The sequence below is a fragment of the Macaca nemestrina genome, chromosome 1 (genome assembly GCF_043159975.1).
Source record: "Macaca nemestrina isolate mMacNem1 chromosome 1, mMacNem.hap1, whole genome shotgun sequence".
In the NCBI taxonomy this organism is placed as follows: Eukaryota; Metazoa; Chordata; class Mammalia; order Primates; family Cercopithecidae; genus Macaca; species Macaca nemestrina.
The window spans coordinates 56,141,157-56,154,454 of NC_092125.1; the positions used below are offsets into that span (position 1 = coordinate 56,141,157).

Genomic DNA, 13,298 nt, shown 5'->3' on the forward strand with positions numbered 1-13,298 from the left:
GCCAGGAAACAGAATCTTCCCTGGAGCCTTTAGAAGGATTGCACAAACTTTGTTTTAGTTCAGTGAAACCCATTTATTACTTTTGACCTTCATAACTGTAAAATGATAAATTTGTGTTGATTTAAGGCATAAAATTTGTGGTAGTTTGCTGCAGCAGCAATAAAACACTCACACATCCTGCATGTCCTTCTATTTCTTTTATTTGTGTTTGACCTCCAGTGAATCAGCTGATTGTTTTTGTCTGTTATTATTATTATTGAAAGTGACAATGTCTGTTGGTAGGTCTGGGTCACAGAACTATTCTGTTCTGTTAAGGTTAACCTTCCCATGCCCTTATCATAGCAGTTAATACTCGAAAGTTCACCGAATGGAACCCAAGATTCAAGAACCCTAAGAATCTCAGTCAGGCAGATTACATTTGTAGATTCTGATCCATCTAACACCAGTTTCCCCTGTCTGGACTCATGGACAAATAGCTGTGCCTGTGTGATTCCAAGTTTTTCCTATAAAATGAATAGTAAATTTCATTGGAAAGGATTCTTATGATGATTCAAAGATTATGCTAAAAAAGTACTTAGCATGGCGTAGTACCTGGCACAAAGTAATCTTTCCATATGTATTTATTTTTATTATTATCATCAACACCTGGCTCATTATTTCTGAACTGGTACAACAGTCACATCTAATTCAACCAAAGACCTTGATGGAATACCATAGAAAATGAGGCATGTGGTTCCCTCTACCTCCAAGAACCACTGACTCTGTGTCATTCCTGCATGCAGATCATGGATTATCAAGATGGTGGCCATGTCTTTGACGATTTAGAAACCAAATTTCAGAAAGACAGGAAATAATAATTGTGTCATGTTCAACATAGACACTTGAAAACGTGGTGGGAGATGTGAGCTTGAACTCTGGCTCTACCACTTAATAGCTCTGAGCAGAGATAGGTCACTTAAGTGGCTGAGCCTTTGTTCTTTTAGCTGTAAACTGGGGTTAATTCTGTAAGGATTAACTAAAGCAACATATATAAACAATGTATATAATTTGTTTAGCCCATATTTTCCACAAAATATGTAATTAATAAATTATATTTATATATTTTGTGTTGTTTCATGTATTTGCTAATTTTTAATATATTTCTCCAGTAATCTGCTAAAGCAAGATTAATTATAAAATTAAAAAAACAAAAAATTAATTATAAAATTAAACATACAATTCTCACCTGAAGGTTTAGATTTCATTTTAAGTTCACACTGTCCTCCAAAATCCAAATAGTTTGTGATCCAGTGCAAATAGAAGTGAAATAAATTTTATTAACATCTGTAGCACATTTTCTTGGACACTGTATATTGAAATAAATTTGGTTTTGGTTTGATCCTAAAACTGGTAAGGCAGTTTAGATACAAACCTGGTCAGCAACTTGCCAGGACTAATTAGAAGACACATGATGGCCTGGGAAACGGAGCCACTGATGTGTTTAAAGAGGCCTACTGTTATGGGTATACCTCTACCAAACCACCTAGATATTGTATCTCTTCAATAAACATGTTTTGGTGGAAAAATAATGTGCTGAACACCAAGTAGCATGCCAACCAACATCTATCATTGTAAAATATCAAGTGTATTTTCTGGTTTATGTCCATCACACCTAGGTTTTGGTACTATCAGTCAGTTCTCCCAGAGGTTTATTAACCCTGAAGAAATTAATTATTGAGATTTAAGGTGGAGTGACCAAATATTGACTTACATAAATGTGTCAGCCATCCCAAGTCCTTTCCCAATGGCAACCATTTTTTCATGATTATAGCACCTGATCCTTTTTCCAGCGCAATTTAGTTAAGAGGCTAGGGTGGGTGTCAGGGGTTTGAGATAACACTGGAACCAAGTGAGATGGAGACTATATGTGTATCACATGAGAAAGACTTGGAGGGGCTGTGAAGACCTTGCTTTCAACCTGAAGTGCTTTGCAGAGCTGAAGAGCCAATATCAGGGATTAATCACTCTGAACCCCTCTCTTGGGACCCTGATGGAGTTGTGTCATACGAATGGGAACTGTGATTTCCTGGTGCAGGTCTGAGGTGTATTAACCTTTTTTTTATGAGGAGGAAAAAGTAGGCAAAGAAAACGTGCAGCATAACTTCTCCTGGGACCTTGAGATCTAAGTTTCTGACCAAATACAGCACTGCTGAGCTGGTGTCATCAGAACCAGTCCACCGGCAGCTAGACAAATATTTAATCTCTTTTGATATTTTCCAAGATGAAAATCCTATGTATATACCTTAAAAGAGCCTATAAAACAGTGTCCTTATTTTGGCCTTATAATTAAGTAATAATAGAAGGGCTGCACCGTTTTACAAGGCAATATTCTAGTTCCTGAGTGGGTAAGAGACACAGCTGCTTGCCAAAAATTGTAATTTATTCTGACAAGTATCCACCACCCCTACTCCTACCCCATAGCCTGATGACAGAAAAAGGTCTAGGCATGCTCTTAAAGAGCTAAAATAAAGATACAGAAACTCTTGCGGGTCACACACACACACACACACACACACACACAAAGCAGGGGCCATTGACTAGAACAAAGTTAAATTGAACTTGCCATTAGTATAGGTGTCTTGGTAATGTTGGAAAGTAATTCTGAGGTTAGAAAGTAAAAGGTTTTCTGACTGTTGTATTTTCTTGTAGATAAGAGACCAAGCAGAAGTAGTGTAGTCCACTTCTGGTCTCTCAGAAACTGCAAGAGCCATGAGAAGGTGCACCATCTCCCAATTAAAAAACAGTAAAATGTGTTTTCATTTTTCCCCCATAAAAGTAATTTTTAAAGTATGGTTTGGTTTCCAGACAGCTTTAAGAGCTAAAAGGCTCAGGGGGTGGGGGTAAAGTGAGTTAGGAATGGTAGTAACATTTAAATGTGCAAAAAATTACCTTAACTTGGGTGACTTTCAGGAATAGGATATTTGATACCAACTTCTTTTCAGATCAATAGTTTAATTCTTAAAATATTCATATACTGCAGAGTCCAGATACAACTAAATTTTAAAATGAGATATTTGAAAAGCATGTATTTCCAGAAAATATGCTCCCAAAGGCCCACATTTTAGTAAACTTGACTCTAGAAGACCTGCTCTAGGCAATTAAATCTATGTAACTTAACAAAGCCCAGGAGCAAGGCTGCCTTCTGCTATGCTGTTAGAAAAAAAATCTCCCTAAAACTTGCCATTATTCTCTCCTTGAAAATTCTTTGCTTAAACATTATTCTGCATTAAAGATATATAAAGTAAAATTATTCTTAAGTGAGCTCAAATTTATGTAAAAGAAAATTTGCACCCTTCCCCCTGGAAGGAGGGAAAAGGTTGAATACACACACACACACACACACACACACACACACACACACACACACAATGTAGTGATTGGCTAAATTCTTTCCTTGGCCCTTCAGAAAACATGTGCATTTCCCAATAGCCTTTTCATTGCCAAAAAGCACAATCCTAAGTCATACATATTTTTCCCATTTGGAAAAAATGGTGCATAATTGAAATGTTTCCAAAAGCAAAATATTTGATTGTATCTTTGGAAGTGACTTTCAGAAAAGGCTAATAAATCTAAAGGTCTCAATGATATGAGAAAGGGATCTAAAAATGTCATTGTATTATTTATGATTTTTCAAGTATTCAAAAATTCCTTTAGACTGAGCAATGATTGGCAGCTCCAGACACACCCAAACATCTCCTTAGGGTTCCCTTATCAGTTATCTATTGCTACATACAAACACCCCCAAACATATGACTTTAAATAGTAGTAATTATTTCTCACAGTTCTTTGGGTTAGCTGAGCAGTTCCTTTGCTAGTTTCCCTAGGTTTATTTATTCTACTCCATCCATTCACTGGACTCTGCTGGGAAAACTGGCCCCTTTTCTCCAACTAGTCTCTTGTTCTGGAATATTCCATGCCGTGGCCATCTAAGGGAGCAGTCCAAGAAGCTCAAGATGGAGACTGTAAGGCCTTTTGACGTTCAGCCTTCAAAATTCAGAGCATCGTTTCTGCCACATCCTAATGGCTGTAATAAGTTACAGTTAGAGCCCAGGTTCAAAGTGGTAGAGCAATAGACTCCACCTTTAGATAAGAGAAATGACAAGGTCATATCTCAAAGGGAGGAATTTACTGGGATGGTAGGTTGTGGCCACTACACCATCTATCAGAGGTGATTTGTAAAACTTGGTGCTCAAGTCAAGCATAACGAGGGGACTTTTTTTTTTTGACTGGGCAAATGCTAATAGACTGCAAAACAGATATACTGGTATTTTTACATCAGTGCCCACTGGTTCTTTGTAGTCACTGGATTTGATGAAGTATCAAATCTTGGCTCAGAAAGTGGCTGGCACACTGTAGAGCTCAGTAAATACTATATGTGTTGAATGAAGAAAATATGGATAAAGCATTAATCTTTTTATAAAAATTAATTTGTAAGAAAAGAATGTCGTGGTTTTTTTTTTTTCTTTTTTTTTTTTGAGATGGAGTCTTGCTCTGCTGCCCAGGCTGGAGTGCAGTGGCACAATCTCAGCTCACTGCAAACTCCATTTCCTGGGTTCACGCCATTCTCCTGCCTCAGCCTCCCGAGTAGCTGGGACTACAGGTGCCCGCCACCACGCCCAGCTAATTTTTTGTATTTTTAGTAGAGACGGGGTTTCACCGTGTTAGCCAGGATGGTCTCCATCTCCTGACCTCGTGATCCGCCTGCCTTGGCCTCCCAAAGTGCCAAATAATAACTTTTATGAACTAAATGGCTATATGCTATGAAAATAATATCTATTTCATATTTTATTTTGTTTTACTCGTGACTCCTTTATCTGATATTATTTTAATAAATATAAGAGGATGAACAGAAAAATACATATTTTCACTGGTGAATACACCCTCCAGGAAAAGTTAAGTTTAGCCTGCAGTGCAAATCCTGAGCCTTTCCTTTTATTCTTAGTGATGGGGTCCCCAGGTATCTCCAGCCTCCATGCTTTTATGTTCATAGCATTGCTTGGATTATACTTGCATCAACCCAGATAGAAACACAGTCCTCAGCTAGTAGGTATTAAAACAAAATAAAACAAAAACTGCTTTTACCAATCGCTTCAAAAGTTTAGACATTTTACTAAAGATTTGAAGATCATTAAAAAATGCAGTCTTTCCTTAGTTTGCTGTCTTCTTGGCATTCCTTCTCTATCTCTCATTTTCTACCTTATTCTTCAAAAAATAAAAAAGTAAAAATAGACTAGTTGGATTGCATCAAACTGAAAAGCTTCTGCACAGCAAAGGATACAATCAACACAGTGAAGAGACAACGTAGGGAATGGGAGAAAATAGTTGCAAGCCGTACATCTGATAAGGGGTTAATATCTAAAATATGTAAGGAACAAAAACAACTCAATAGCAAGAAAACAAATAATCCAATTGAAAAATGAGCAAAGGACCTAAATAGATATTTTTCAAAAGAAGACATACAAATGGGTCAACAGGCATATGAAAAAATGATCAACATCACTAGTCAGGCAAATGCAAATTAAACCACAATGAGATATCACTTTACAACTGATAGAATAGCTGCTATCAAAAAGATGAAAAATAGCAAGTATTGGCAAGAATGTAGAGAAAAGGGAACTCTTGTACATTGTTGGTGAGAATATAAATTAACATAGCCATTATAGAAAATAGTATGGAGGGTCTTTAAAAAAATTAAAAATAAAACTATCATATGATCCAGCAATCTCACTACTGGGTATATATTCAAAAGAAATGAAATCAGTATGAATATTTCTTTGTGTTTGTGTGTGTGTTTATATATATATATATATATATATATATATACACACATACATATACACAGATATATATACACACATATATACATATTCAGAGAGATATATACACATATATACTCAGATATATATGTGTATGTGTGTATATATATATACAGATTCAGTTTTCAAAAGAAGAAAACTCTGTTGTTTGTGAGAACATGGATAAACCTAGAAGAAAGGCATTTTGCTAAGCAAAATAAGCCAGGCACAGAAAGACAGATATTGCATAATCTTACTCCTACGTAGAATCTGAAAAAATTGAACTTGGAGAAGGGGAGAGAAGAATGGTGGTTGCCAGGGACTAGGGGGAGTGAGGTGGGAAATCAGATGTTGCTTGACAGTTACAAAGGTTTCAGTTAGCAGGATCAAATTCTGGAGATCTATGGTACTGCATGGTGACTATCGTTAATACCAATGTATTTTATACTCAAAAATTGCTAAGAGAGATCTTTAAGTGTTCTCAAACATCGAAAAAGATAATTATGTGGAGTAATGAATATGCTAATTAGCTTGATTTCGGTAATCATTTCACAATGTATGCATATAATCAAAACATCATGTTATACAATGCTCAATAAAGCTAGGGGAAATAAAGAAACAAAATAATACTCTCCTTGTCTTCTATAGATCAGCTCTCACAGGTAGGATTCTAGAGGTCTCAGAGCCCCAAATGAACTTATTAATAAATTTTCCCAACAAAGATTTCTTGCTAAAATAATCCCCATGCTAGACGATAAGTGAATGAAAAATCTTCAATTTTAGTATAATTTCAAATTTCCACTCTATGAGCTGATATCTATGTTCTGTTTTATTCACTGAAATTTCTAATGGTATTAATATTAAAAGATAAAATTATTAAATTGGGAATTTCTTTAAAATCTAGTGTTAACCAATATTTTGCCTTGCACGTCCAAACTCTCTTATTCTCCTGAGAAACCATTGTACCTCCTTCTTCAGCTAACTCCTCTTTCTCAATCTTTGCACATGGCCTTCCTTCCTAAATCATAGATAAAACAGCAGTCATAACGTTCCTGAACTTCCTGCTCCTTCATCTAAAAACTACTTTATATCCGTACCCAGCCTTACCTCTCCTCATCTGGTCTCAAAGGAAGAGGTATCTCTACTCCTGCTCAAAGCTAATGCTGCCAGCTGTTCTCTTGATGCAGTCAACTCCTTCCTCTCTCAGTAGTTTTTTTATCCATTCCCTCTCCCTCCGACATCTTAACCTTCCCTATTTCAGCTGTCATTTCCTTAAAACTCTCCTTCATTCCTGCGCTAGTTAAATTTCACTCTAACTATGGTTCTCTCTTTCTTCTTGCTTCTGCAGCCAAGCTTCCTAAGATGATAATTCATAATAACCATAATGACGGCTGTTTTTGCTGCTAGCTTTCTTTCTTTTTCTTTTTTTTTTTTTTTTTTTTTTTTGTAAATCAGTACCTGATTCTCTCAGAGGAACCATTCCCTCCTGCCTCCTTGTGATGTAAACCTCATCTAACCAATACACGATTTACCTAGGCAACAATGATTGATTCAAGGAAGAACAAGTGACCCAAGTCAGATCCATTAGATCCAATCAGACTCAAATTTAGGAATTTTTTTTTTTGAGGTATAAAGAAAGTCTATTTTCACTTGATCTTAGCCAAAAGGATGAGAAGCAATGAAGAAAGTGTGGATTTTCCTTTCCAAGGCTTTGGAAAATGGAAATACATAGTGCTGGAGCTGCAACAGGCTGTCTGCCAACACAAAGGGGAGGGCCCAGCTGAAAAGGGAGCAAAGAAGGACTAGCAGAGCAATGGAGAGAAACTGGATCCTGGTGACGTCACTGGTGCTGCTGAGTCTAGCAGTGATTAAAGCCAGAAATACTCTTGGGTATTTTAGTTACATGAGCCAATAGATAGCTTTTTGCATAAGTCATTTTAGTTGTATTACTTTTCCTGTCATTTTCAAACAAAAAAAAATCTTAATGTGATGCTCCTCACAGTTTCCAGTTTCTCAGTTCTCATTCATTTCTCAATCCACTGTAAACTGTCCTCCAGTCTCACCACCCCACTAAAAGTTCTGTTGCTAAATTCACCTCCTGTTTGCCAGACATTATTTCACTTGGCTTTTTGTAGAATTTAAAAATATTGGCTAATCACTCCTTGTTTGAAATTATCTTACTCCTTGAATGTCTTCATTTTATTATTTATTGGTTTTCTTCCTGCTTTTCTGCATTTTCTTGTTTCATTCCTCAAACCTTGTCTTATCCTAACCAGAGTTTCATTTTATTCTTATTCTCTAAATATACATTCTTATCTTGTGTGATTGCATCAACTGTCAAAGTTTAAATTATCATTTACACTCTAATAGTTTCCAAGTTTATATCTATAGCTCTAAATCCTCTGAACTATAGATTCATACAGCCAATGCTGTTAGGCATAAATGTTCAAAGCTACATTAACATCTTCCCCCCAAACCTCTTTCTCATATTTCCTATCTTTTTCTATGTTCCTGTATTTATTATGTCAGGCAATGGCTCCACTACCACCACAAATTTACAACTCAGTAACCATCAACTTCTTTCTCTCCCTCATCTTTTTCTCTGTATCAAATTCATCACCAAGTAGTTATATGTCTTGGGGAAAATGCTCTAGTTTAGTTTTCTCATAACTTCAACAGGTGTTAATAATACTTGTTGAGAAGACTAAATGAGACAATTCACAGAAAGCACTTTGAACAGTGGCACCTGTCATATCTTAAATAAATTTAGCTTTTGTGTCATTTATCTGTGGAGGTTATAAGCCATTATTGAGGCCATGTCATAACTTCATGGCTTAAAGCAAAAGTGATTTATTTTGCTCATGAATCTGTAAATCAAGCAGGGCAAAGGAGAGGATAGCTCATTGTCCCATGCAACATCAGGCTGGAAGGTACATTTTCAAGATGGCTCACCCAAATGGTTGGCAAATGGGTGTTGGCTATGGCTGAGCTCAGCCTGGGTTGTGGCCCAGAGATCTACATTCTTCTCCATCTGGACTTCTCTGCCAGTTGGGTTTCCTCACAGACAGAGGAATGAGCACCCATGAGGCAGGAAGTGAATTCCAAGAACAAGCATCCCACAGGACAGGAAGTAGAAGCCATTTACTATATGGTAGGTACTGTTCTGGTCCCAGAAACTGGCACACTGTCGCTTCCACTATATTCTGTTGTTCAAGCAGTCACAGAAACCAGATTCAAGGAGAGCAGACAAAACACTTCTCAATGGGAAGACTGTCAATTTCTAGCTAAGTTACAAAACCACCCCTGGCCCTTTCCCTCCATACCCCCATCCTCCTTCTCTCCATAACCACCTCCAGGACCTTCCTTTTGGCCTTTATTATATTTCCTGAACTGTCGTCATGAGCTACTAACTTATCTCCTTGCCTTTTTTTACTCTCCTCCAATAACTTCCCCATACTGGTATTTCCAAGATTATGCTAGGTATACTTCCTTTAAAACCTTTTAATGGCTCCCTAAAATATAAGTAATATCCAAATTCTTTAGTATAGTACACACAATTCCCAAACTGTGCACCAAATTGAATCAAACTCACACTTGTGTGGTAGAATATTTAAAAGTTTCCAAACACAAAGACATCTGTTAGACACTGTGAGTTCTATTACAGGCTGTCATAGCTCAGGGACATTAATGGTTTCAGTAACAGATCTAGCTACATTTCTTTTGATGACTTTATATCTCTGCAAACCTTGGTTTTGGGTGGTTCCTATGGTTTAAAAAAAAAAGTACTATGTGAAAATCAGTATGGAATAGGAAATGAGGATGATTGTATCCAGCATAAATCCAGGATTCTAGAAGTTGCTCAGTGCCCAATAGCCATGCACATTCCATTAGTAAATATGATTTAAAATGCAGTAAGAATATTGCTTTTTTCAATTTACATATATTATTTTTTAAACAGCTAGTAAATTTTTAGGACATAACTACTTTGTAAATTGTTTGGGCCTATGTACTTAATGAACAGAACTGCTGAGTAGTTTTTCTTATCCTAGGACTACCATGAAAAAATATACGGAGTCACTAAGGTAGATGAGAAAGTTTGGGAAAATTGTGTCATAATGTATGAGACAGAAATGTAAGAAAAGATATTTTAAAAACTGTTGACCATCTTCTCTTTTTAAAAGATCTCCTCCGGCCACTAAGGTACTTAGTGAGGAGGAAACATGTTTGCTTGAGTTAGTCAGGACTATATTACTCTATGCCTCACATACTATTTCTTTCATCTTTACCCAAAATGTCAACCCCTCTGGCCAACTTTATTCTTTCCAGTTCTCAATCTTGTAATGCTTTATGCTTTTCTCTAATCCAGATTGTCCCTCCTCACTTTTCAATGTACCCTCTGCAACTTCCTCCGCCATCTAATCACCCTTCCATATCCTGAATTTTTTCACAGCACACATCCTATACTTAAACCAAAATAAATTTCTCCCTAGAGCACGTGGCCAGTGGAAGCTCTTGATTTTTTACTACAATGAATATTTCCTCCTATATTCTCCCAGTGACTAACTTGCTTTTCATAGACAATACCAGACCTTTACTTTCTAGTCTTTTGAAACACTTGTGTTCTGGTGAGACCTGCCATCAGGTTATATCTCCTCTGCTCACTCCAGCCCCTCTCTGTCATGAAGAGCCTTTTATTCCTCACTCCTCACAGTACCCTCCCCCATTCATCAGTGACTTTGCCCTCTGGCCCTTGGACCTCTTCTCCACCCTGTCTGGTCTCCATCCTGAGTGACCTCAGCAACCATTTGAATGAGTCACTCCACACCCAGACCTCCTTGGTCTCCTCATCTCCAATTACCAGCTCTTCCACTCCACATCAGCCAGCCCAGAGTTAGAATGTAGCTCAGAGTTTTCAAAGTATGGTCCAGGGACTGGCTGCATCTGGCTTGTCTAGGGGGCATGGAAAAATGCAGATTTCAAGGCCAATTGTCCAGTGCTATTGAATCCCTTTTTGTGTTAAAGGTCCTGGGAATCTGAATTCTAACAACCTTCCCAGGTAATTCTTAGGTAAAGTAAAATGAGATTTACTGTGACAAACCTAGTTATTTATCCTCAAAAACAACTCCACGGTTTAACTGAATAACTTAGAAATCACAGCCTTTAATCAGAATCTCCTATCTTTCTGAATTATTTTCTCAATTATTCCCATTACAATTGCTTTTATGTAATGCAGCCTCTCCCTTTGCATTTTTTTTCTTGATGTGTTCTCTCCTGATTTCACTTCCCTTTTTTTTTAAGCTTAGATCTTAAAGTTAATCATAATAATAATCTTTTCCTGAACATTTACTATATGGCAGGCACTGTTCTAAGTCCTTTACTACATTAAATCATTTAATCCTCACAATAACTCAATAAGCAAGTACTCATTGTAATCTTTATGTTTTTCTTGCCAAAATGTTCAATTTCCTTGACCCTTTGTGCTTTCTTTGCTTCTATCTGGCAATATCCCAACCCAAGATCTACTCTCCAATGAATGCTCTCTTCCAGTCTTCAAACCTCCAACCCCAGCCTCTCCTTTCCTTTTAACAGCAAACTCTGACTTTGACCTCTTATAGAATAGAAACTCTTGGATAAAAAAATGACCTAAACCGCTCATCATCAAGTTTGCAAAAACATCTGCATTAGCATTCAAGCTTCTTTCATTTCCTCACATATTTAACAAACAGTTATTGAGGGCTTACCATGTGTGTGCTGTGCTGTACAGATTTCAAGGAGGAGATATCTGGTCTTCCACTTGTACTCTGAGTCTCTGGCCCTCTTGCCTTCCCATACCTATGCCCTATTGATGGTCTGCTCTTCCACAATTTCAGCGTAATTATTTTCAGACTCCTTTCATGTCATAACAAGACAAAAGCCAAAAACCTGACTCCCTTACTCTTACCTCTGTCTCCGGAGCCTAATTTCTTGTGAAAAAAGTATCATCTAGCCTTCTTTTCTCACCTCCCACTTTCTCTTTAATTCATGCCAACTTTGTTTTTGCCTCAACAACTGCTCGGGCATGGCCTTTACTACAGTCATCAATCACATCATATGACCAAATCTAGCCCCCATTCTACTGGATCTTCCAGCAGCATTCATACAGTTCATCACTCTTACCTTGTTAATGTCTCTTTCTTGGCTTCCACCACCCTATCCCCCACCTTTCCTGGCCCCTCCTATTCTACCTAACTTTACATGTTAGACTGTCTCAGGTCTCTGTTCTACACATTCTTTCTTCTCTTCTACATTCTGTTCCTAAGTAATGTCACCTGTTTTCCATTTCCATTTGAGTGTTGATTAAACCACATACTAGGCTAGGCACGGTGGCTCACCCCTATAATCCCGGTACTTTGGAAGGTTGAGGTGGGTGGATTATTTGAGGTCAGGACTTTGAGACCAGCCTGGTCAATATGGTGAAACCCCAGCTCTACTAAAAATACAAAAACTAGCCAGGCCAATGATGGTGGGCACCTGTAGTCCCAGGTACTCGGGAGGCTGAGGCAGGAGAATCGCTTGAACTCAGGAGGCGGAGGTTGCAGTGAGCCGAGATCACGCCACCCCACTCCAGCATGGGTGACAGAGCAAGACTCCATCTCAAAACAAACAAGCAGACAAACCACATACTAGCTGACACCGTGGGCAAGTCACTAAATTCAACTAATTTTCTATGGAATATCTACTTTTTAGCAGGCACTATCCTAGGCACAACAAATACAGACTAACCAAGGGGCACTTCTTGCACTCAAGAAGATCATAGTCTCTTATTTTTTCTGAATGTTTTTCCTTACTTGGATAACACAGAAAACATTACTATAAGGTTAGTAATAGTTCTATAAAAAATACTAATAGTATAATAACAGTAAAACAAATATTATTTTATTTCATTTTTTTACTCTGCTAAGTACTTGCTATGTATAATCTCATGTAATCTTACTACCATTCTATAAGGTAGATATCATTACCCTTGATTTACAGTTAAGAAAACTGAGGCTCAGAGACCTCAGAAAATTTTCTCAGGGTCACAGAGTTAGTAGGGGGCAGAAAAAGTTTCAAACCCAGGTCTCTATGACTCCAAAACCCATACCCTTACTTCTATAATAATAATTGTTATTATACTTAATTTTACTATTATGCTAAACATTTTTACATTTTATGTTTTTAATACTCATAGCTACTCAAGGAGATAGATCCTAGGCTTATTCTTATTTTACAATGTGAAAACTGGAACTTAGAGAAGGTAAGAAGCTTATCTGACTACAAATGTAGTTCATGGTGGAAGAGATAGCCAGGCTGAGTCAGAGCTCTTTGCTGGCAGAGGGTAGGAGGGTACTGCTGCCTCACAATGCCCCAAGAGCCTCGTGGGTAAGGGATGGGGAAGTTTAGCAGGTGAGATTGTCCCTAGGACCTTAGTTCAATGAGAGCAGC

General features: G+C 37.5%; 1 long non-coding RNA gene across 2 annotated transcripts in view; it reads right to left on the reverse strand.

Moving 5' to 3' along the window:
• Window positions 1-351: 351 nt before the first annotated feature.
• Window positions 352-13,298, reverse strand: part of LOC139358103 (uncharacterized) — a 37,745-nt gene continuing 24,798 nt past the window's right edge. For both annotated transcript variants that reach the window (XR_011612430.1, XR_011612429.1), the window contains 2 exons: window positions 1,226-1,256; window positions 352-503 (listed from right to left, as the gene is read on the reverse strand). This is a non-coding gene — a long non-coding RNA (uncharacterized lncRNA). The remainder of the gene's footprint in view (window positions 504-1,225; window positions 1,257-13,298) is intronic.